The sequence below is a fragment of the Engystomops pustulosus genome, chromosome 7 (genome assembly GCF_040894005.1).
Source record: "Engystomops pustulosus chromosome 7, aEngPut4.maternal, whole genome shotgun sequence".
Lineage (NCBI taxonomy): Eukaryota > Metazoa > Chordata > Amphibia > Anura > Leptodactylidae > Engystomops > Engystomops pustulosus.
The window spans coordinates 54,853,155-54,878,756 of NC_092417.1; the positions used below are offsets into that span (position 1 = coordinate 54,853,155).

Below are 25,602 nucleotides of genomic sequence, written 5' to 3' on the forward strand. Positions count from 1 at the left end.
TATGCTGACAAGAAGTGCTACCTCTTTTTTTGTAAACTAACACCATAATATAAGTATAGTGTACTTCTGACCTTGACTTTACATTGGAAAATAAATAGTTAATCTTAGTGTAAATTGTCATTGCTTCTAGACTACCCACTTTCTAACCCCTTCGTGACCAAGCTCATTTGCGCCTTGATGACCGAGGCCTATTTTTCAAAACCAGCATGTGTCACTTTATCTGGTTGAAACTTTAGAACACTATAACTTACCCAATTGTTTTTGAGTCTGTTTTCCCATGACATTTTGTACTTCAAGTTAGTGGGAAATTTTGGTAGTTTTATAGTTTGAATTTATTTATGAAAAAAGGTGAATTTGGTAAACATTTTGAAAAAATATTGCTATTTTCAAACTTCAAAATGTTCTGTTTTTTAAACTGATAGTCTTACTACCCAAATTAGTTACTAGCTAACATTTACCATATCTCAGCTTTGTGGTGGCATCATTTTAGAAGTGTCCTTTTCTTTTATTACGACGCTAGAAAGATCACAAATTGAACAGCATTCTCTCAAATTTTCAAGAAAATTTTAGAATCAATTATTTTAGGGACCCTTTCATTTCTATAGGGATTTTGGAAGTTCTGTTATTAGAAACCCCCCACATATCACCCCATTCTATTAACTTCACACTTCAAACTATTCAAACAGCAGGTAGGGATCTTGTAATTCAAACAAAATGAAGGTTTGATTTGGAATTCACTAATATTTATCATTATTACATTCATTTAGCTGCAAAATTTACCCACATTAACTGAATAAAATTAGAAAACGCATCTAGGAATATATCGTTCAGTTTTTTACGAGTAAGTGGACGCCCCATTAATGGATGTAACCCGTTGTCAGGGCACATGGTGGGGTGCAGAAGGGAAGGAGCCATTGAGCTTTTGTAGGGCAGGATAGTTTTCAGGTGCCATCACGTGTTTATAGAGCCCCTGTTGCTTATCGCTCCCTACTTTAAAAAATCAAAAACTTTTTCTTCTGTGTACAGAGCTGTGTGAGGGGTTATTTTCTGTGTAACAAATTTTACTTCCTAGTGATGGTATTTTATATTCCATCCCTTGTACTGGGAAGTGGAAATACAATCCAAAATGCAGTAAATTGACAAGAATCTGCATTTGCGGCATTTTCTTGTGGCCTCTGTCTTTACGTCTTTCACTGTACACTCCAAATGGCATATCTAATATATTCTTTGGTTCAGTTAGATCATAGGGATACCAAATTTATATAGATTTTTATATAGGTGTTAATAGAGTTTACCAAAAATGAAAACTTTTTGCACCCCTAAAAAATTATTATTTTTACCATATTCTGACTCCAATAACTTCTTCATACTTAGGGCTATGGAGTTGGCTAACATGTCATTTTTTCAGGGACAAGCTTTATGTGTTGCACAAGGGCAAAAAAGTGGTAATTCTGACATTTGAGCGCATCTTTTGTTACGAGGTTAACTGCTGGGAATAACCGTTTCTACATTTTTATAGATTGGGAATTTTGGAATGCGGTGATACCTGATATGTCATGTTTTTTTTACTTTTTTCCTCTTTTTTATTATTTATTGTTTTATATGTGTTTCATAGGTGCTTCTGGGACATTTTTATGAATTTTATTTCTTTTTTGTGTTTTTTTGTTTTTACTATAGTATCATATGAAATAGTGATCATGATGTAGTCGTCAATCGCATTGCGGGGTGCTGGGAGGAGAGGGAGGGAGCCACCACTCTCTGCGGGTATGTAGATCCTGCAGTCACTACATTGACCGCTGGATCTAACGGGTTAACAGCTGTTCCGATCCGGACTGTAAGAGCAATTTTCCCAGATAGCCGGTGCACCACTCCTCCCTGCATGGGTTGCCCATGCAGACCTTAGGTTAGGCCAATGGAGAAACCCTTTGGCCTAGCTTAAGGCGCCTTAGTGAACGGCAGAGAAATCCATATGGGGTCACTAAGGGGTTAAACTAACACCATTGTGCATTGCATCGAGAAAACAGAAGAATAATTTACCATTTCTGTCTTCTCAATTTCTCATACCCTGTGCTCAGTTGAACATTGTGCATAGAATAGAGACATCAGAAGCTCCACTGCATCTATTCCTCATGGTGATCATGTGATTAAACACTAAAGGGAACCTTTCACCTCATTTTCACAAATACAGCTACTGATAGCGGACCTGAAGATGTCATCTAAGGTCCTTAACCCAGTTACATTTTCAACATCTACCCCATTTGTGTATCTGATCACATGAAATCACAGCAGACCTCCATGTACATCTACTGCAGTGATGTTATAAGATCATATAAGATCAGATACATACAAGGGGTAGACATTGCAAATGTAACCCGGTAAAGGACCTTACATGACATCACCCTTGTCACATGACATGAAGTATCCAATGATATAACAGAGCTTGCTGTCAATATTCCACACAACAGCATATCTAAGCAGGGATATATGTGTCAATCAGGAACAGGGGGTCAGAGCAGTGCAAGTAAAATTTAATATCCAGGATTCACTTTCGTAAGGTGAGTTGCATATAAGTTTAGAAACTGATTTTTTTTTTTACATTGCAGCCATGGAAAGGAACCATTTAGGGATAAGGGCCATGCTTTTAATCACTTGAATGCAAGTGCTGAGAGGCTGCTACTGGGTCTGTCTAGAATCAGCCAACACAAACATTTTAAAGGACATCTACCACCAGGATGAAGGATTGTAAACCAAGCACACTGTCATACTGGAGTGTGCCATCTCTAACAGGATCCACAATTCTTTAAACTTCTTATTCCCTTGTTTTTAAGAAAAAAAGGCTTTACAAATTGAACCTAAGGGGCTCCAGGCTCCATAGGTTTTAATGGAGCCTGGAGCCCCTCAGTCTCATATGCATAATTTAAGATAAAAAGAAGAGCAGATTTTACACCTGCATGTAAGTGTGCTTTGTTTAAAATCTTTGATCCTGGTGAAAGATAACTGCTTATTTTTAACCTGTGACTGGAGCTGCATGAAAAAATTGTTAAAAATAAAGTTCCCTTAGGTCTATCTTTGAAGCACAGAAAGTAAAAATAAAATAGAAAAGTAGAAAAAAGTGAATACATTTAATACAATATAAAAAAGTATACTCCAAAACGCGATATATTAAAATTTGAGAAATCAGTGACCCCTTTAATCAGGGGAAAAAAATTATTTGATACTTTCCAATTTTTTTTGTAAAAAAAAAAATTTGAATTTGAAAGACATATTCTAGAACTGCATGATGAATGACCATGGGATTTTCCTCCAGAATAAAGAGAAATGGAAGATCACACTTCCTGCCAGAAATAAGAATTTGCCAAACAAAGAAGGTTTTGTTCTGTACTTCAATCATGACAATAGTGTCAGCACCGAGCTTACGGAAAAGGAAAGCACATTACTGGGCAGTGACTCAAGAGATAAGACTCAGACTTACCTTTTCTAGCCGTATTTAGCTGCTTTATATTTGTTTTCTTTTTTCTAAGTTATTATGAGGTATTTTTTTTATTATAATCCTGACATAATACATTTGGATCACATTCAGCATTCAATTATAGATTTGTTTCCATATCCAAGGGCATGTACAATTAAGAAGACTGGTAAATAAAAAAGACAGTGGGGGGTCACATTTATCATTTGGACATTTGTACATGTGTTTATTTGTTTGTCCGTATTTTGTAAGAGTCTGTGGGTTTATGTAATTTTTTCCTAAAAGGTTGCACCTTTGCCTGTTTGGGAATGGAATTTATTTGTGCCAAAGTTTCAACTTTCTACCATGATTTGCATTCTAAAGATATATCAGGTGCAGCACAAACTCTGGTGCAGCAAACAGTGTAAATGTTGCCAATTTTGGCAAATATATTCAAAAATGTGTGAATATAAGATCAAAAAAAGAAAGCCTAAGATAAATGACCCTGGGGTATTGCTCATATAATATTGCACCATGTTCAGACAAGATAAAATATCTGTACAACTCCAATCCCATTGCTATTATTGCTCTTGTCATTTGGGGGAGATGTATTACATTAAATGTACCAAAATTCTAACTTAAAGAAAGACTCCAGTGAATTATATAAAAACAGCCATCCCATCATCATACATGCTACATTTATAAATGTTGAAGCCATGTGCTTCCTGTTACTTGCCCTTACTTGTATTTACCAAACTGAAGCAAATTGACTGAGCAATGGGTTAACTTTAGCTTATAACTAGAGATGAGCGAGCACTAAAATGCTCGGGTACTCATTATTCGAGACGAACTTTTCCCGATGCTCGAGTGCTCATCTCGAATAACGAGCCCCATTGAAGTCAATGGGAGACTCGAGCATTTTTCAAGGGGACCAAGGATCTGCACAGGGAAGCTTGGCCAAGCACCTGGGAACCTCAGAAAAGGATGGAAACACCACGGAAATGGACAGGAAACAGCAGGGGCAGCATGCATGGATGCCTCTGAGGCTGCTTAATCGTACCATTATGCCAAAAGTATGGGCAACAGCATGGCAATGACAGAGTGACCGAATGAGGCTAGATAGCATGTAAAACATCCAATAATTGACCCTGACACTATAGGGGACGGCATGCAGAGGCAGCGGCAGCAGCAGCAGGCTAGAGAGTGTCTTGGCAACATACCCCAAATGGACTCAGGCTTAAAACCAATGGGTGGCAGAGAGGAACCAAAGGAGGTGAGCAAGAAGCGCTCAAATAATATCGGTAAATGATAAAAGTTTGCCAGTATATTTTGTGGATTACACAGCAGGGTGGCGACAAAGTTTACAAGTTTGATGAGGAAGCCATGAAACAAACAACCCAAAATTCTGCCTGACACAGCTCGTTTGATAAGGGGACCATGTATGGAGGCAGTGAACTAGTAGTAGATTAAAGGTGCTGCAGTTAAAACTATGTTAGTTGGATCTTGGGATGGAGCTGGCGCTCCGCTGCCAGGCGAGCTTTCGCCAATCCAAGCCCCTGTCTCTAGGCTACTCCCCAAACAGCACTTCTAAGAACCTTTTGTATAAGATCAAGTGTAGTAGCGTTCTTATAAGTTTGGGTTCTGGCGGGTGAGGGGAATGTAAACAGATGCGCAAGAAGCGCTGAAATAATATTGGTAAATGATAAAAGTTTGCCAGTATATTTTGTGGATTACACAGCAGGGTGGCGACAAAGTTTACATGGAAGCCAAGAAAACAATCCAAAATTCTGCCTGACACAGCTCGTTTGATAAGGGGACCATGTGTGGAGGCAGCTATATGGACTACTTTTGGAGGCAGCTATGGCGATGACGTGTGGAGGTAGCAATGGAGACAACGTGTGAAGGCAGCTAAAAAGACGACGTGTGGAGGCTGCTATGGAGACAATTTAATTTGGATAGTGCCTGTATGTGGCAGTCCAAAAAAGTTTTCAAACCAGAGGAGCAGGTAGCTGGTCCTCCAGAAAAATTACATAGATTGAGTGCCTGTATGTGGCAGTCCAAAAAAGTTTTCAAACCAGAGGAGCAGGTAGCTGGTCCTCCAGAAAAATTACAAGTTCAAATTCTTTGAACGCGAGGGTCACGGGATAGGCAGCTTAGCATGAAATCTGCCATATGCGCCAGAGTCCCAACGCGCAAGAATTCACTCCCCTCACTGGCCTGACTGTCCATTTCCTCCTCCTCCAACTCCTCCAACTCCTCTTCTTCTGCCCATACACGCTGAACAGTGAAGGACTGAACAATGGTCCCCTCTTGTGTCTCGCCAACATTCTCCTCCTCTTCCTCCTCATCCTCCTCCACCTCCTCCGATATGCGCTGAGAAACAGACCTAAGGGTGCTTTGGCTATCAACAAGGGAATCTTCTTCCCCCGTCTCTTGTGACGAGCGCAAAGCTTCCGACTTCTTGCTGACCAGAGAGTTTTTCAACAGGCCAAGCAGCGGGATGGTGAGGCTGATGATGGCGGCATCACCACTGACCATCTGTGTTGACTCCTCAAAGTTACTCAGCACCTGACAGATATCAGACATCCACGTCCACTCCTCATTGTAGACTTGAGGAAGCTGACGGACCTGACTACCAGTTCTGGTGGAAGTTAACATCTGGCAGTCTACAATCGCTCTGCGCTGCTGGGAAACTCTGGATAACATGGTTAGTGTTGAATTCCACCTCGTGGGCACGTCGCACAACAGTCGGTGAGCGGGCAGTTGGAGGCGGCGCTGCGCTGCCCTAAGAGTGGCAGCATCTGTGCTGGACTTCCTGAAATGCGCACAGATGCGGCGCACCTTCGTGAGCAAATCAGACAGATTGGGGTATGTATTGAGGAAACGCTGAACTATGAGATTTAACTAGAGATGAGCGAACATGCTCGTCCGAGCTTGATGCTCGGTCGAGCATTAGGGTACTCGAAACTGCTCGTTGCTCGGACGAATACTTCGCCCGCTCGAGAAAATGGCAGCTCCCGCCGTTTTGCTTTTTGGCGGCCAGAAACAGAGCCAATCACAAGCCAGGAGACTCTGCACTCCACCCAGCATGACGTGGTACCCTTACACGTCGATAGCAGTGGTTGGCTGGCCAGATCAGGTGACCCTGGGATAGACTAGCCGCTGCCCACGCTGCTCGGATCATTCTGTGTCTGGATGCCGCTAGGGAGAGAGCTGCTGCTGGTCAGGGAAAGCGTTAGGGTGTTCTATTAGCTTACTGTTAGGCAGGAGTGATTCTCAAAGAACCCAACAGCCCTTCTTAGGGCTACAATAACGTTCTACTTTTTTTATTTTAATTTGCATCTAGTACCATTTTGTGAGGAATTAGCAGGGGGACTTGCTACCGTTGTGTTTAGCTCTTAGTGGCACACATATCCATAGCAAAGACCGAAGTGGGAAAATTTAGTAGGGGTTGGATTTCAATTAGGCACTAACTCAGTGTCATCTCATCTGGCATAGTAGTGTGCTTTGATACTTGGCTAGAAAATAGCCATAGGAGAATACAAAGAGCTTACTTACGCCTACAGTAGCGTTCTATATATTTGATTTCTGGTTGATCTGCTGGTGGCTGTACTTTCTGCAGTGCATGTACTAGCCAATTCTGAGCAATTTGTAGTGAGACTTGCGACCGCTGTGTTCTGCGCTTAGTGACGCACATATCCATAGCAAAGACCGAAGTGGGAAAATTTAGTAGGGGTTGGATTTCAATTAGGCACTAACTCAGTGTCATCTCATCTGGCATAGTAGTGTGCTTTGATACTTGGCTAGAAAATAGCCATAGGAGAATACAAAGAGCTTACTTACGCCTACAGTAGCGTTCTATATATTTGATTTCTGGTTGATCTGCTGGTGGCTGTACTTTCTGCAGTGCATGTACTAGCCAATTCTGAGCAATTTGTAGTGAGACTTGCGACCGCTGTGTTCTGCGCTTAGTGACGCACATATCCATAGCAAAGACCGAAGTGGGAAAATTTAGTAGGGGTTGGATTTCAATTAGGCACTAACTCAGTGTCATCTCATCTGGCATAGTAGTGTGCTTTGATACTTGGCTAGAAAATAGCCATAGGAGAATACAAAGAGCTTACTTACGCCTACAGTAGCGTTCTATATATTTGATTTCTGGTTGATCTGCTGGTGGCTGTACTTTCTGCAGTGCATGTACTAGCCAATTCTGAGCAATTTGTAGTGAGACTTGCGACCGCTGTGTTCTGCGCTTAGTGATGCACATATCCATAGCAAAGACCGAAGTGGGAAAATTTAGTAGGGGTTGGATTTCAATTAGGCACTAACTCAGTGTCATCTCATCTGGCATAGTAGTGTGCTTTGATACTTGGCTAGAAAATAGCCATAGCAATAGGATAGCATTGTTTGGTTTTAAAAACTCAAAAAAAAACAAAAAACACAAAAAAAAACTAAAAACACAAAAAAAACAAAAAACACAAAAAAAACCAAAAAAAGTTAAAAAAAAAAAAAAGTTATAACTCTCATTTTAAAAATGTTTAACCCGAGGGCTAGGGGTAGAGGACAAGGGCGGGGACGTGGGCCGTGGTCCTGGGCGGGGTGGTCCTGGGCGGGGTGAGACACCACCTGCTGATGAGGGAGCAGGGGAACGCCGCAGAGCTACACTCCCTAGGTTCATGTCTGAAGTTACTGGGACTCGTGGTAGAGCACTGTTGAGGCCAGAACAGTGCGAACAGGTGATGTCGTGGATTGCTGACAATGCTTCGAGCAATTTGTCCACCACCAGTCAGTCTTCCACGCAGTCCACCCATGTCACCGAAATCGCCACTCCTCCAGCTCCTGCACCTCAGCCTCCTCCCCCCCAGTCTGCCCCCTCCCAGGAAAATTTGGCATTTGAACCGGCATACTCTGAGGAACTGTTTTCTGGACCCTTCCCACAGTCACAAACCACTTGTCCGGTTGCTGCTGAGCAATTTTCCGATGCCCAGGTTTTCCACCAGTCACAGTCTGTGGGTGATGATGACCTTCTTGACGTAGTGGAAGTGTGTAAAGAGGTGTCCGACGATGAGGAGACACGGTTGTCAGACAGTGGGGAAGTTGTTGTCAGGGCAGGAAGTCCGAGGGGGGAGCAGACTGAGGGCTCGGAGGATGATGAGGTGACAGACCCAAGCTGGGTTGAGAGGCCGGGTGAACACAGTGCTTCTGAGACGGAGGAGAGTCCTCGACCAGAACAGGTTGGAAGAGGCAGTGGTGGGGCCAGACGGAGAGGCAGGGCCAGAGCTGGTGCATCAGCGCCAAATGTGTCAACTAGTGAAGCTCCCGTGGCGAGGGCTCTTGCGGCGAGGGCTAGATCTTCAGAAGTCTGGAGGTTCTTTAAGGAAACACCGGATGACCGACGGACTGTGGTGTGCAACATTTGCCAAACCAGGCTCAGCAGGGGTTCCACCACTACTAGCTTAACTACCACCAGTATGCGCAGGCATATGAATGCTAAACACCCCACTCAGTGGCAACAAGCCCGTTCACCTCCGGCCGTGCACACCACTGCTCCTTCCCCTGTGTCAGCTGCTAGTCAGCCCCCTGCCCAGGACCCTGCCACAAAAACCCCATCGTCGCCTCCACGATCCTCCACAGCATCCACCAGCGTTCAGCTCTCCATACCCCAGACGCTGGAGCAGAAACGCAAATATAGTGCAACCCACCCGCACGCCCAAGCCCTTAATGTGCACATCTCCAGATTGCTTAGCCTGGAGATGCTGCCCTATAGGCTAGTAGAGACCGAGGCCTTTCGCAACCTCATGGCGGCGGCCGCCCCTCGGTATTCGGTCCCCAGCCGCCACTACTTTTCCCGATGTGCCGTCCCAGCCCTGCACCAGCACGTGTCAGACAACATCATCCGTGCCCTGACCAACGCCGTTTCTGACAAGGTCCACCTGACCACGGACACGTGGACGAGTGCTGCCGGGCAGGGCCACTATATATCGCTGACGGCACATTGGGGCTGCTCATATACTGCCGACGCCGAGGATTGCGGGGCCTACCTCGGTCCAGGTGTTTCAGGCCTACTATGCCTCCTCCTCCTCCCACCCCTCCTCCACCTCCTCCTCCGAACTACCATCCGTGGGCACGGCGCCATCAGTCGGTAGCTCTAGGCACAGCAGCAGTGCCGTCGCTAAGCGACAGCAGGCGGTGCTCAAACTGCTGAGCCTAGGCGACAAAAGGCACACCGCCCAAGAGCTATTACAGGGCATCACGGCGCAGACTGATCTGTGGCTGGCACCGCTGAACCTCAAGCCGGGAATGGTTGTGTGTGACAACGGCCGTAACCTGGTGGCGGCTCTGCAACTCGGCAGACTGACACATGTGCCATGCCTGGCCCATGTGTTAAATCTGATAGTTCAGCGTTTCCTCAAGACATACCCCAATCTGTCTGATTTGCTCACGAAGGTGCGCCGCATCTGTGCGCATTTCAGGAAGTCCAGCCCAGATGCTGCCACTCTCAGGGCAGCGCAGCGCCGCCTCCAACTGCCCGCTCACCGACTGTTGTGCGACGTGCCCACGAGGTGGAATTCAACACTGACCATGTTATCCAGAGTTTACCAGCAGCGCAGAGCGATTGTAGACTGCCAGATGTCAACTTCCACCAGAACTGGTAGTCAGGTCAGTCAGCTTCCTCAAGTCTACAATGAGGAGTGGACGTGGATGTCTGATATCTGTCAGGTGCTGAGTAACTTTGAGGAGTCAACACAGATGGTCAGTGGCGATGCCGCCATCATCAGCCTCACCATCCCGCTGCTTGGCCTGTTGAAAAACTCTCTGGTCAGCATGAAGTCGGAAGCTTTGCGCTCGTCACAAGAGACAGGGGAAGAATATTCCCTTGTTGATAGCCAAAGCACCCTCAGGTCTGTTTCTCAGCGCATATCGGAGGAGGTGGAGATGGAGGAGGATGAGGAGGAAGAGGAGGAGAATGTTGGCGAGACACAAGAGGGGACCATTGTTGAGTCCTTCACTGTTCAGCGTGTATGGGCAGAAGAAGAGGAGTTGGAGGAGTTGGAGGAGGAGGAAATGGACAGTCAGGCCAGTGAGGGGAGTGAATTCTTACGCGTTGGTACTCTGGCGCATATGGCAGATTTCATGCTAGGCTGCCTATCCCGTGACCCTCGCGTTCAAAGAATTTATTCCAGCACCGATTACTGGGTGTTCACTCTCCTGGACCCACGGTACAAGCAAAATCTTCCAACTCTCATCCCTGCAGAGGAAAGGAGTGTGAGAATGCATGAATACCAGCAGGCCCTGGTGCACAAGCTGAAACAGTATTTCCCTTCTGACAGCGCTAGCGGCAGAGTGCGTAGTTCTGCGGGACAAGTAGCGAGGGAGAGTAGGCGAGCAGGCAGCTTGTCCAGCACTGGCAAGGGTACGCTTTACAAGGCTTTTGCCAGCTTTATGTCACCCCAGCAAGACACTGTCACCTGTCCCCAGTCTCGGCAGAGTAGGGCTGATCTTTACAGAAAGATGGTGAGGGAGTACGTAGCTGAACATACCATCGTCCTAAATGATCACACAGCTCCCTACAACTACTGGGTTTCAAAGCTGGACATGTGGCACGAACTGGCGCTGTACGCCTTGGAGGTTCTTGCCTGCCCTGCCGCTAGCGTCTTGTCCGAGCGGGTTTTCAGTGCAGCTGGTGGCATCATCACCGATAAGCGTACACGCCTGTCGACTGACAGCGCTGACAGGCTGACGCTTATTAAAATGAATAAAGGCTGGATTTCTCAGAATTTCCAATCTCCACCAGGTGAAGGAAGCTCAACCTGAATAATTGATCCACTCCTCCTCCTCCTCATTTTCCTCCTTCTCCTCCTCTTTGTACAGTAAAGCAGAGGAAAATGGCTATTTTTTGACAGGGCCCACTGGCTCTTGCTATAGTACTTCATGCATTTAATTTTTCTGGAGGGCCACCTACCCGGTCCTCTGTTTGAAACAATTTTTGTGAGTGCCACATACAGGCACTCAATCTATTCCATTTTACTGGAGGGCCACCTACCTGCTCCTCTGGTTTGAAAAATTTTTGGGACTGCCACATACAGGCACTCAATCTATTCCATTTTACTGCAGGGCCACTTACCTGCTCCTCTCGTTTGAAACATTTTTGGGACTGCCACATACAGGCACTCAATCTATTCCATTTTACTGGAGGGCCACCTACCTGCTCCTCTGGTTTGAAAAATTTTTGGGACTGCCACATACAGGCACTCAATCTATTCCATTTTACTGCAGGGCCACCTACCTGCTCCTCTGGTTTGAAACATTTTTGGGACTGCCACATACAGGCACTCAATCTATTCCATTTTACTGGAGGGCCACCTACCTGCTCCTCTGGTTTGAAAAATTTTTGGGACTGCCACATACAGGCACTCAATCTATTCCATTTTTCTGGAGGGCCACCTACCCGGTCCTCTGTTTTAAAAAATTTTTGGGACTGCCACATACAGGCACTCAATCTATTCCATTTTACTGGAGGGCCACCTACCTGCTCCTCTGGTTTGAAAAATTTTTGGGACTGCCACATACAGGCACTCAATCTATTCCATTTTACTGGAGGGCCACCTACCTGCTCCTCTGGTTTGAAAAATGTTTGGGACTGCCACATACAGGCACTATCCAAATTAAATTGTCTCCATAGCAGCCTCCACACGTTGTCTCCATTGCTACCTCCAAAAGTCGTCCATATAGCTGCCTCCATACATCGTCCCTTTATCAAACGAGGTGTGTCAGGCAGAAATTTGGGTTGTTTTCATGGATTCCACATCAAAGTTGTTAACTTTGTCGCCACCCTGCTGTGTTATCCACAAAATATACTGGCAAACTTTTACCATTTAGGGATATTATTTGTTTACATTCCCCTCACCCGGCATATCCTAAACTTATAAGAACGCTACTACACTTGATCTTATACAAAAGGTTCTTAGAAGTGCTGTTTGGGGAGTAGCCTAGAGACAGGGGCTTGGATTGGCGAAAGCTCGCCTGGCAGCGGAGCGCCAGCTCCATGCGCATCATGCGCTTCTTGCGCATCTGTTTATATTCCCCTCACCCGCCATATCCCAAACTTATAAGAACGCTACTACACTTAACTTGGTGCAGGCTGGGACCGAGTCTGACCCTGGGGCTGGTCATATACTGCCGACGCAGAGAATTGCGGGGCCTACCTCGGTCCTGGTCTCAAAGGCCTACTATACCTCCTCCCACCCCTCCTCCACCTCCTCCTCCTCCGAATTACCATCCGTGGGCATGGCGCCATCAGTCGGTAGCTCTAGGCACAGCAGCAGTGCCGTCGCTAAGCGACAGCAGGCGGTGCTGAAACTGCTGAGCCTAGGCGATAAAAGGCACACCGCCCAAGAGCTATTACAGGGCATTCCACATCAAAGTTGTTAACTTTGTCGCCACCCTGCTGTGTAATCCACAAAATATACTTGCAAACTTTTACCATTTAGGGATATTATTTCAGCGCTTCTTGCGCATCTGTTTACATTCCCCTCACCCGCCATATCCTAAACTTATAAGAACGCTACTACACTTGATCTTATACAAAAGGTTCTTAGAAGTGCTGTTTGGGGAGTAGCCTAGAGACAGGGGCTTGGATTGGCGAAAGCTCGCCTGGCTGCAGAGCGCCAGCTCCATCCCAAGATCCAACTAACATAGTTGCAGCACCTTTAATCTACTACTAGTTCACTGCCTCCATAATAATAATAATAATAATAATCTTTATTTATATAGCGTCATCATATTCTGTAGCGCTTTACAAATCATAGGAAACAAATACAAATGTAATGTAACAGAGCACAACATTTGTATGGAACAACAGGAGTGAGGTCCCTGCTCGCCAGAGCTTACGGTTTATGAAGATGATGGGGTAACACGAGGTAAAAGAATATTTAATGGTCAAGCCATTCTTCTTAGGGAATAGAAAAAAATATAATAAATGGAATTGCTGTCGCTTGAACCACTCAGCCGTCATCTTATATACCAGGTCCAGGGTGAATGGGACTGCAGAGAAGTCTGGTGCCTGTTGGTTGCTGGATAACAGATGGGAGGACGACACAGGACGGGTTAGTAGAAGAGTTAAAACTTCATGCAGTTAATGAGTGTTATAGGCTTGCCTAAAGAAATGGGTTTTAAGAGCACGTTTGAAACTTTGGAGGTTAGGTATTAGTCTGATAGTCCGGGGCAGAGCATTCCATAGAATTGGTGCAGCTCTAGAGAAGTCTTGGAGACGCGAGTGGGAGGTCCGCACTAGGGTAGAGGTTAATCTAAGATCACTGGCGGATCTAAGAGCACGGGTTGGGCGATAGACTGAGATAAGAGAGGAGAGGTAGGGGGGTGCAGCATTATACAGAGCTTTATGGATGAGGGTTATTATTATTTTAAACTGTATTCGAAAGGAGACTGGCAGCCAGTGCAGCGACTGGCATGAACTGTAAGCATACATGGTCCCCTTATCAAACGAGCTGTGTCAGGCAGAATTTTGGGTTGTTTTCATGGCTTCCATGTTAACTTTGTCGCCACCCTGCTGTGTAATCCACAAAATATACTGGCAAACTTTTATCATGTACCGATATTATTTGAGCGCTTCTTGCTCACCTCCTTTGGTTCCTCTCTGACACCCATTGGTTTGAAGCCTGAGTCCAATTAGGGTATGTCGCCATGCCACTCTCTAGCCTGCTGCCGCTGCCTCTGCATGCCGTCCCCTATAGTGTCAGGGTCAATTATTGGATGTTTTAGATGCTATCTAGCTTCATTCTGTCACTCTGTCATGGCCATGCTGTTGCCCATAATTTTGGCATAATGGTGCGATTAGGCAGCCTCAGAGGCATCCATGCATGCTGCCCCTGCTGTTTCCTGTCCATTTCCGTGGTGTTTCCATCCTTTTCTGAGGTTCCCAGGTGTTTGGCCAAGCTTCCCTGTGCAGAGCCTTGGTCCCCTTGAAAAATGCTCGAGTCTCCCATTGACTTCAATGGGGTTCGTTATTCGAGACGAGCACTCGAGTATCGGGAAAAGTTCGTCTCGAATAACGAGTACCCGAGCATTTTAGTGTTCGCTCATCTCTAGATTTAACACATGGGCCAGGCATGGCACATGTGTCAGTCTGCCGAGTTGCAGAGCTGCCACCAGGTTACGGCCGTTGTCACACACAACCATGCCTGTCTTCAGGTTCAGCGGTGCCAGCCACAGATCAGTCTGCGCCGTGATGCCCTGTAATAACTTTTGGGCGGTGTGCCTTTTATCGCCTAGGCTCAGCAGTTTGAGCACCGTCTGCTGTCGCTTAGCGATGGCACTGCTGCTGTGCCTAGAGCTACTGATGGATGGCGCCATGCCCACGGATGGTAATTCGGAGGAGGAGGTGGAGGAGGGGTGGGAGGAGGAGGAGGCATAGTAGGCCTTTGAGACCTGGACCGAGGTAAGCCCCGCAATCCTCGGCGTCGGCAGTATATGACCAGCCCCAGGGTCAAACTCGGTCCCAGCCTCCACCAAGTTAACCCAATGTGCCGTCAGCGATATATAGTGGCCCTGCCCGGCAGCACTCGTCCACGTGTCCGTGGTCAGGTGGACCTTGTCAGAAACGGCGTTGGTCAGGGCACGGAGGGTGTTCTCTGACACGTGCTTGTGCAGGGCTGGGACGGCACATTGGGAAAAGTAGTGGTGGCTGGGGACCGAATACTGAGGGGCAGCCGCCGCCATGAGGTTTCGAAAGGCCTCGGTCTCTACCAGCCTATAGGGCAGCATCTCCAGGCTAAGCAACTTGGAGATGTGGACGTTGAGGGCTTGGGCGTGTGGGTGGGTTGCGCTATACCTCCTTTTGCGCTCCAGCGTCTGGGGTATGGAGAGCTGAACGCTGGTGGATGCTGTGGAGGATCGTGGAGGCGAAGATGGGGTTTTCGCATGGGAGGTGTTTGGGCCGGGGTCCTGGGCAGGGGGCTAGTAGTGGTGGAACCCCTGCTGATCCTGGTTTGGCAAAGGTTGCACACCACAGTCCGTCGGTCATCCGGTGTTTCTTTAAAGAACCTCCAGACTTCTGAAAATCTAGCCCTCGCCACGAGAGCTTGACTATGGGCAACATTTGGCGCTGATGCACCAGCTCTGGCCCTGCCTCTCCGTCTGGCCCCACCACTGCCTCTTCCAACCTGTTCTGCTATAGGACTCGCCTCCGTCTCAGAAGCACTGTGTTCACCCGGCCTATCAACCCAGCTTGGGTCTGTCACCTCATCATCCTCCGATCCCTCAGTCTGCTCCCCCCTCGGACTTCCTGCCCTGACAACAACTTCACCACTGTCTGACAACCGTGTCTCCTCATCGTCCGACACCTCTTTAAACACTTCTTCCACTACGTGAATAATGTCATCATCACCCACAGACTGCGACTGGTGGAAAACCTGGGCATCGGAAAATAGCTCAGCAGCAGCAGGACAAGTGGTTTGTGACTGTGGGAAGGGTCCAGAAAACAGTTCCTCAGAGTATGCCGGTTCAAATGCCAAATTTTGGTGGGAGGGGGCAGACTGGGGGGAAGGAGGCTGAGGTGGAGGAGCTGGAGGAGTGCCGATTTCGGTGACATGGGTGGACTGCGTGGAAGACTGACTGGTGGACAAATGGCTAGAAGCATTGTCCGCAATCCACGACATCACCTCTTCGCACTGTTCTGGCCTCAACAGTGCTCTACCACGAGTCCCAGTAACTTGAGACATGATGAACCTAGGGAGTGTACCTCTGCGGCGTTCCCCTGCTTCCCCACCAGCAGGTGGTGTCTCACCCCGCCCAGGACCACGGCCTCTGACCCCTGCAGTAGTTGGACGCCCACGTCCACGCCCTCGTCCTCTACCCCTAGCCCTCGGGTTAAACATTTTCCAAATCAAAGTGTAAACTTGAAAAAAAAAAAAATTTTGTGTTTATTTTTTTTATTTTTTTATTTTTTTTAACAAAACGATGCTATCCTATTGCTATGGCTAGTTTCTAACCTACATTGACAGCACACAACTGGATTTTGTGCTTTGCAAGATGAGTTTGAGCTATAAAATGAAATAAAGGTAAAAAAAAAAAAAAATCAGCAGACTCTGCCTAATTCTACTCAAACCCCTAATAAATTGTCCCACTTCAGTGTTTGAGGTGGATATGCGTGTCACTAAGAGCTAAACACAACGGTCGCAGGTCTCCCAGCAAATTCCTCACAATATGGTACTAGCTGCACTACTAATGCCAGCAAGCCCAGCCACAAGCAAACAAAAAAAAGGAAAATATAACGCTATTGTAGGCCTAAGTAAGCCGTTGGGGTTCTCCTATGGCTATTTTGTAGCCTACAATGAGAGCACACTGCTTTGCAAGATAAGTTTGAGCTATAAAATGAAATACAGCTAAAAAAAAAAAAAAATCAGCAGACTCTGCCTAATTCTACTCAAACCCCTAATAAATTGTCCCACTTCAGTGTTTGAGGTGGATATGTGTGTCACTAAGAGCTAAACACAACGGTCGCAAGTCCCCCTGCAAATTCCTCACAATATGGTACTAGCTGCACTACGAGTGCCAGCAAGCCCAGCCACAAGCAAATAAAAAAAAAAAAAGTATAACGTTATTGTAGCCCTAAGAAGGGCTGTTGGGTTCTTGTAGACTCACTCCTACCTAACAGTAAGCTAATATAACACCCTAACGCTATCCCTGCAGCAGCAGCAGCTCTCTCCCTAACGGCATCCAGACACAGAATGATCCGAGCAGCGCGGGCAGGGGCTAGTCTATTCCAGGGTCACCTTATCTGGCCAGCCAACCACTGCTATCGACGTGTAAGGGTACCACGTCATGCTGGGTGGAGTGCAGAGTCTCTTGGCTTGTGATTGGCTCTGTTTCTGGCCGCCAAAAAGCAAAACGGCGGGAGATGCCATTTTCTCGAGCGGGCGAAGTATTCGTCCGAGCAACGAGCAGTTTCGAGTACACTAATGCTCGAACGAGCATCAAGCTCGGACGAGTATGTTCGCTCATCTCTACTTATAACTTTATTCAAATCTTCACATTGTATCCTATCAGTATACAGCAGGGAGTAACCATATTGTAAAATTTTGAGGTACTTGTTTTTGTCTTATGAAGGCTCATGGCAGGTCAGCACTGCTACGGAGGGGACAGCAGAATCATCTCTGTAACAGCACAACCTGAGTTAATGAAACTGGAAGAGCATATAAAAATCTAAGACTTTGACCAAAGACTGTTATTATACTTTTTGCCTACAGTCAAGGGCGTAATTATCGTGGTCGCAGGGAGTGTAACTGGGACCAGGCCCGTTGGCAGATATGGGCCCGGGCTGGGGCTATTACAGTAATATAATGAACTGTGACAGCTTCTGTCCAGGCACCATGTCATAAATATACCATCAGCGTTCATTTATATGGGGGAGGGTGGCTTGCTGCCCGTGGATGAAGTCTGCTCCCGGCACCCTGTTGCAGACTTGCATTGGAGCTGCTGTCCGATGCTGCTGCGGGACAGAGTATGAAGTGACACACAGACACTTCCCTGCTCTGTCAGTACGGGATGGGAAGTAAGCCCCCCAGCGCCTCCAGCCTGTGACATCATTACGCTGCCAGCACTGGGAACATTACTCCATGCACAGAATAGAACCCAGGAGGAATAGGGGGATGAAGGTGAGTTCTGTATTTTTTTTTTTATTTTTCCTAGACAGTTCCCACTATTAGTGTCCCAAACTCCCTGGCCTGGAGTAATGTGCACGATAATTTATGGATCATACATACTGTATGATTCCCTTCTGAGAACTTTCTGTTATAATACAGTAGCAGGATGGCATGGGGGAAGGAATACTCATGAGGGAAATTGCCAAAGGGGATTCAATCAGCAGCAGGAGGGCATACTTCATTGTAAAGAGCTGTGTGTGGTGTCATCTTTTGCGACTTTTGATTACATTTTCATAGCTACCATTTTGAGGACTGTATGGCCTTTGGATCACTTTTTATAGAATTTTTTTGATTTTTCAAAATGGCAAAAAGTGGCATTTTCCCCCAGTGTCTACCAATTCTGCCAAAGTGCCTGCACAATCCTCCAATTACATAAATGCAAGACATGGCAAAAAGGTGACATCCATCACTTCTGAGGTCCTCACACCTGCTGGGGGAGCAGCTTCCAGACCCCACATCTAGAGGAACAATGGCAGATTTATCAAAAGTATCAAAAAGTAAGAAGTGCTTTTGGGGGGATTGTGTAATAGCCATAGCCCCCAGAGCCCAGAGTGGTTTTGTTGACCCTACCCAAACCACTTTTGCTTCATTGTCATAAAAATAACATTCATTTCTAAAATAAACTACAGGAGAAGAGGTCCATATTAACATATAGGGGGAGATTTATCAATCACTGGCACTAGGTACACCAGTCTATAATGTAATTTCCACTCTGCACCCCTCCCTGCCGTATTTATCAGGAGACTCTGACCTTTGAGTCTGGCTTAGAATTTTGATATAGCCTACGCCTGAACAGGTACAGGCTACAGATAGGCTGGAATTCCCCAGGCACACCCCCTTCTGGGGGGAGGGGTATATAGGCACAATTCCGGGCAAGTGCCACGAATTGCATCAATTACAGGGCTTGTACGCTAGTTTTCTTACGTACAAGCCTTGATAAAATCATAGTTTAACTAGTTTGTGACCGCCCACCGTGTATTCACGGTGACGGTCAGGTCCCGCTGCTTCGAGAGGGCTCACGGGCTGAGCCCTCTCCATAGCTGGTAAGTTTTTGCTGCATATTGCAGCAAAGACTAACCGGTAACACCTGTGATCAGTGCTAGCACCGATCGCGGGTTTTATCACAGCGATCGCTGCTGCCATCTTGCCTAGGATCGTCACTCCCCGTGACATCATCGCGGAGCGGCGATCCATCTCCATGGTAGCCTCGGGTCTTCCGAAGACCCGAGGCTATTTCGAAAAATATTAAAAAAGAAAAAAAAATTATAATGAAAAACCCCTAAAAATTCAAATCACCCCCTTTCCCTAAAAATAAAAAAGCTATAGATTTTTGAAGGTGGGGAGTGAAAAATGGAAATGAAAAAACAGGAAAGGGCTCGGTCCTTAACCGGTTAAATCATGCTCCTGGGATCTACGCAACAGCATTATTGGTTAATGAAGTGGAAATGAACGGTAGATTTTCTTTAAAGGTTTTGTTAAAGATATTACACTGGACTCAGACGCCATCTTACATACTGTCGGACATTTTAAAGATTCAGTATTCATTTCATATAACTTTGTGTAGTGATAACTAAGTTTGGGTGTTTCCCTCAGCAAACAAAGACTTAGTGCTCACTAGCACTACCTAGTGGAAGGTATCCAGACGAGCACCTGGGAAGTTTCAGTATTTGCATGTAGCCAATAGTATTAGACTCCTTTGTGTGCTTACATCCAATAGTATTACATTTCCTGGGTGAGAACACCCAATTATAGTTGCTGCTTTTCTAATTACACGCCTTATGTAAAGTGCCTTATGGTTTTCTATAAATGTTGGTCCCTCAATAAAATTATTAGTCTTGTTTGCTAACTTCCTGCAAGGACAGGTCTTGTCTTTTCATTCAAGTTAGTCAAATTCCAGCGCTGGACACAGACTCATTTAATTTGAAAGTCACCTTACAATGATTAGGGGTTTGAGCCCCAGATATAAATCTATAAGAATTGGCGTCTTCCTGGGTGGCCATACTTTTATGGACATCTAACCATCGAGGTGACCTCCGCAAGAGTCCAGGCGGCCAGTGACCAGAACTGACAATGAGCGCTCGTCGGGGTAAGTCAAGTCTATTTTTGTCTACCTTGACTGTAGTTCTGTTTCACTGGCTGAAAGGGACTGGGTAAGGTCATCTCCTTGTGTGATATTATGTACTTTGCCTTATATGTACATATATAATAGTATGTTCACTTTAATTGTGATAAAGGATCTCTTGTAAAGTGATTGACTGACAGAGACTGGACGTGACTATGTATGTTGTAGAAAAAGGTCTGCAGTGCCCTCTTGTGAATTGTTGATGTAGTTCAGAAAGTTTGTGATGGTGGAGATTTTTGTTCATGTAAGCGCGGATAGAATCTGGAAGTTTGCAGAGACAAATTCTGGCCAAATTTACGTATCATTCCTTCGGGATTGATGCGGCCCCGTGATGCGGAAAGGACAGTAGAGGCAGGAAGGACACTGACGGGAATTTTACAGTTGAGGGTTCTCCTTGATTTCTGAAATATTGTGTGAAGGTCTCTAATTTGTACTTACTGATAGTTAGCGGGGTAGTCTGGAGCTGTATGTACGGAGGATATCTATAGCCCTTGAACAGAATCAGGTATTCCACAGATTCCACAAAATGGGTAGTGAGCAAAGTAAGACTGTAGCTGGACACTGCAGACCTAAAAAGGCGACTGACATAGTGTCACACAGGAAAGGTAGAGAGTGGGTAAAAGGAAGTTATGAGGTATTGAAGTTTTTGGGTATGTTAGTGTGCAGAGGTAGGAGACAGCACTTGATGAAAATGGTGGCTGGCTCAAAGACAAAAAGTGGCACACCCAGGCAGAAGGTTGTTTTGATGTAAGTAGAGAGTTAATGACAAAGGAGAGTGGATGGGGTTGATTACTGGAGACTTAGACCAGTGACTACGGACGGACCAGGACAGAGGGACAGGAATCCTAGAGAGTGCTCATTAAAAAAAAAGAAAAAAAAAAAAATCTTTTGGAATGCAGACCAGCACCCTCTTAGACTCCAACCCCGTATCTGGGGGGTTAGAGAAGATGACACGCCCTACCATCTTTTAGTGGTGGCCATCTTAAGACAGTATATTCCCTTCAAGTCCCTGAAAGTTAATTGCCTATAACTCTACACTGTAGGCTGGTTCTAGGATAGCAGCAGCTTCACCCTTGAGGCATCCTGGCGGACGTTTGAAAAAAAATGCCGGCAGGTGAATATTTTCACCAATTTCAAACATTTGCTAAGGGTCTTGAGTGTGCAACGCTGTTTGTTTATTTTATTTTTTATTTTTAAACTTATTTGATCTTGACAATTGCAGAAAAATTACTAGAAAAAGTGTTGCAATGTCTCTGGTACCTGCTTTCTGGAGTTGAAAGAGTTAATCAGGGTGAGATCTCTGTGAAGCTGGGCTTTGTTTTGTCTTATCTATGTCTGTGAGAAGTGGCCTTGAAGCACACAGAAAGCATCTGTGTTGAGTGGGGGAAACAGAGCTGACAATCTAAAAGACTTAAAGGAATTTGCTTGTGATAAGAATACAAAGAGACACACTCTAGGAAACGTAGACGGCCCCAACAGGGCGGGACAAGGGGGGTGGTAATGGACAAGGATGTCAGCAAGAACAGTCCCCCTCTTCTGTAAGCCCCCCCCCCCAAATAGAGTTAGTGCCTTTCATTGTAGAACTCTTCCCTGTTGGCAAATGTTCTCCTCTCTGTGCCCCTACATGAGAATTGCCAGTACCTATTTGCCTTTACCAGTGTAGTATTTCAGTATATCCGATGCAGATTCCCACAAGGGGGGTAAAACTCCCCCAGCCAGTACTCCATACTACACAACCCTACAGGGAGTGACTGGCAGACTAGCCCCTTACTGGATGTCCTCCTTTTCAGTATGCGGGCGACCTACTGTTGTTGTTTGCCAGGATGCATTTATTGACCTTATGTGTTTTCTGTTCCAGAAGGGTTGTAAAGTTTCCTGAGACAAACTCCGGTACTGCCAGGAGAAGGTGGTCTTCTTAGGCCACTGCTTCTCAGCCACAGGCAGACACCTGACAGCGGAAAGAAAGCTGGCAGTCCAGAATGTGCCCCTGTCCTGAGGCCCTAAGCCTCTGCACATGTTTCTAGGACTGGCCAGCTCCTGCAGCCTGGGATAAGGTCTGCTGCCTCCAGCCTGATGTTGTTCCTTGATAATTTAATTGCCTCTTCTCCATTTGCCCTTAGTCAGGAGGCAATTGATGATCTCCATAGCCTTAAGCTGGCAAATCCTGTCTGCCCCGGCCCTAGGCACATCCTATTGGATAAGAACTTTTATTTTATTTTGCACTGAGTATCTAGGCCACAGGTGTCTAGTCCAGGAACGTGGTGGCCTCCCCAGTGGCCCACTATTAGGCCCGGTTAGACTCAGTCATGAGGGGAGCCCCTCAGGTGTCAGTAGCTGCAGCCAGCAATCTGCTCAGCAAGGTCAGTGAGTTACAAACTCAAACCCCACATACCTTGCACAGTGTCCTCACCCAAGTACAGCCCAAGCATGTGAGCAATGGCCAGACAGCTCAGACTCCACTGTGCACTCCTGATGCCCCAGGATACACTGATAAGGTGCACAGCTCTGAATCCTTCATTCTGTCGCCAGTCTTCCAGGATTCAGAGAGGGGGGGAGAAGGGTGAGTAACGCAGATGTTGAGTTTTTTCTCATAGGTGGCTCCAGGTCTGTAGGAGAAGACAGATGGTTCTACACTGGATATACAGTGGTCAGTGGCGCACATGAGGTAGTACAAGCAGAACCACTCCCTCCACACAGGTCAGCGCTGGAGGTGAAGTGATGGCACTCAGGGATGCGCTACAGCTGGTGGAAGGTAAAAGGGCAAACATCTATACTCAAGGTGTAGGTCTGGGGTCTAAACACGACTATGAACCCATATGGAAGGCTAGAGATTTCCTCACCTCTGCAGGGAACCCCGTTAAGCATGGCACGCTGGTTAAAGAGCTCATGGATGCTCTCTTACTTCCACAAGAGGTGAGGATAGTAAAAGTAAAAGCACACACAATTTGGTAACTCCACAAGCCAAGGGCAAGTATGTGGCTGACGGGATGGCAAAGGCAGCTGCACAGATGGAGCCCAGAGACTGTCCTGAAGTCTCAGCGGTGAGTTCTGAGCTAAAAGTTTGATCCACAGGTGTTCCAGTCCCTGGTGGCCCGAGAGTCATCAGAAGTGAAGGGAGTGTGGAGGAAAGCTGGAGCCCAGATGCCTATGGGACCTGGATGCTGGGAGAGAGGGTGTGCCTGCCCAGAGCCCTGCACCCGACAGTAAGTCAAGTAGCCACAGACACATACACATCAAAAATGGCCATGCTAGTGCTCATAAACCATAAGTGGTTTGCCCCGGGCATTACTACCCCTGTCACTAGACTAGTGAAAGCCTGTATAGTCTGTGCCCGCCACAACCCGGGTAAGGTGGTAAAGACCCCACAGAAGGTGACACCCAAGCCGCTGTATCCCTTCCAAAGACTGCAGATGGATTTTATCCAGCTACCAAAAGTGGCACGTAGGAGTACGTGCTTATGTGCATTGATCTCTTTCCAGGGTGGCCAGAAGCTTCTCCCATGATCAAGGCTACTGCCAGAGCTGCAGCCAAGAAGTTGGTGAGTGAGATTTTTCTGCAGGTTTGGACTTCCGGAGACCATAGAGTCCGGTCGCAGAACCCACTTCACTGGACAGGTAAAAACCTAAAGCCTTGTCCCTCCTGGGTGTATAAGAGGCCCTGCACACCCCTTCCCGAATTAGTTGTGGGTTTGAGAGAATAAATGGCACTCTTAAGTTAGAGATACGGGAGGCCATGGAAGAAACAGGGAAACCATGGTGCGAGTGCTTTCCTGCTGCCCACCATACAGTTAGGAACACCCCCAACAGAAAGATGGGATTGTCCCCCTTTGAAGTATTTTTTTTTTGGCTATGCACCCAGACTAGGCTCCTACTAGGAAACCAAGTGGAATATGCCATACAGTTGAGCCAGGCCTTGGAAAAGGTCCGCAAAAGTGTTTCTGATTACTTTTTCAGATCCAGACAGAGACCTCAGGATGCATAACCTGAAGCCTGGAGACTACATGGTGGTAAAGAGACACCAGAGAGAGAGTCTGAAGCCTCGTTAAGATGGTCCTTTCCAAGTCCTGCTGACCAGTGCCACGGCTGTGAAGCTAGAGGGAAGTCGGCACGCTTCCCACACTTACTATTGCAAACGTACTTATTCTTCTTGCTAGCTGGTCTCTTCTGACTGACTGTATGCTCAGGGACACCCCAACCATGACTATCACTGTATCTATAGGGGTGACCAGGATGCCCCCAGGGTAGGAGACTTTACCTACGGTTGGTGCAACAAGACAATGACCTTCTATAACATTGACAGCACAGGTAACCCTGTATTAGCAGTGTCTGATGTGTACAGGATTTGTGGGGATAGGAGAGTCAGGTCAGGCCTAGAGGCTGGGAAGGTGAGTGTACTGTGATAAGGTTTGTGCATTCCTTCCTCGTGATCCCCAGGGATAAGTTTGATCAGACACATAAAGTAAAGGTAGAGAATCCCAAAGGATTCTGGAAGAGAGAAGCACCTAGATGACAACGTTTATATGGATACAGTGGGAGCACCAAGGGGGGTCCCAGATGAGTACAAGGCCCACAATCAGATATGGGCAGGTCTAGAGTCCATTATTCCCCAGAGAGCTATGAGCAAAGATGTTGGTTGGGTTAACTGGTTGTATTGTAATCAACAGAGATTTGTGACTGTATCCGAGATGCTTTCCAGAACCGCACGGCTTTGGACATGATCCTTGCTGAGAAGGGAGGAGTCTGTAAGATGGTGGGAGTGGCTTGTCGCGTGTACATCCCGGATGACATCGCCCCCTATGGATCCATTACCCATGCACTTGAAGAGATTGAAGGACTGTCCTGGGAACTCGAGAGAAACTCTGGGGTGGACACTTTGTCCTTCACTTTGTGGTTGGGGGATTGGAAGGGTTTCCTTTAAGTGGGGGTGATATTGGGGATTGTGATTTTGCTCTCGTCACTTATTGCGTGTTGTGTGGTCCCCCTCATCAAGTCCACCATGTCCCAGATGGCCGTCCAGGTGGTAAGAACCATGACAGGAGAAGTGCCGGTGTGGAGGATACCGTCTTGTTGAAGAACCAGCCTGTTAATAAACCCATAAACTATGGAAACACAATTATGTAATTTGAGTATGCAGGCCTGTAACCCCCGAGTGACTGGCCTCCAGGGGATCTGGTGAAGAGTTAACAAGTCCAGCAGGTAAGGGCTTAGCCTACCTGTATGTACCTGGAGTTTGAGGAGGCCACCCTGGACAAAAGTTACAGGCCATGCAAAGCTCAAAAGGGTGGAAATGTTAACCCCTTAACGCTGAAGCCACTT

General features: G+C 46.6%; 2 long non-coding RNA genes across 2 annotated transcripts; both read left to right on the forward strand.

Moving 5' to 3' along the window:
* The first annotated feature begins 19,709 nt into the window (after positions 1–19,709).
* On the forward strand, positions 19,710–21,171 carry LOC140068779 (uncharacterized). Its single transcript, XR_011848555.1, has 2 exons — positions 19,710–20,913; positions 21,062–21,171. It is a non-coding gene; the product is annotated as an uncharacterized lncRNA (long non-coding RNA).
* A 1,733-nt stretch (positions 21,172–22,904) lies between these two features.
* LOC140069827 (uncharacterized) lies at positions 22,905–24,741 on the forward strand. The gene is made up of 2 exons (XR_011848859.1): positions 22,905–23,490; positions 24,241–24,741. It is a non-coding gene; the product is annotated as an uncharacterized lncRNA (long non-coding RNA).
* The last annotated feature ends 861 nt before the right edge of the window (positions 24,742–25,602 follow it).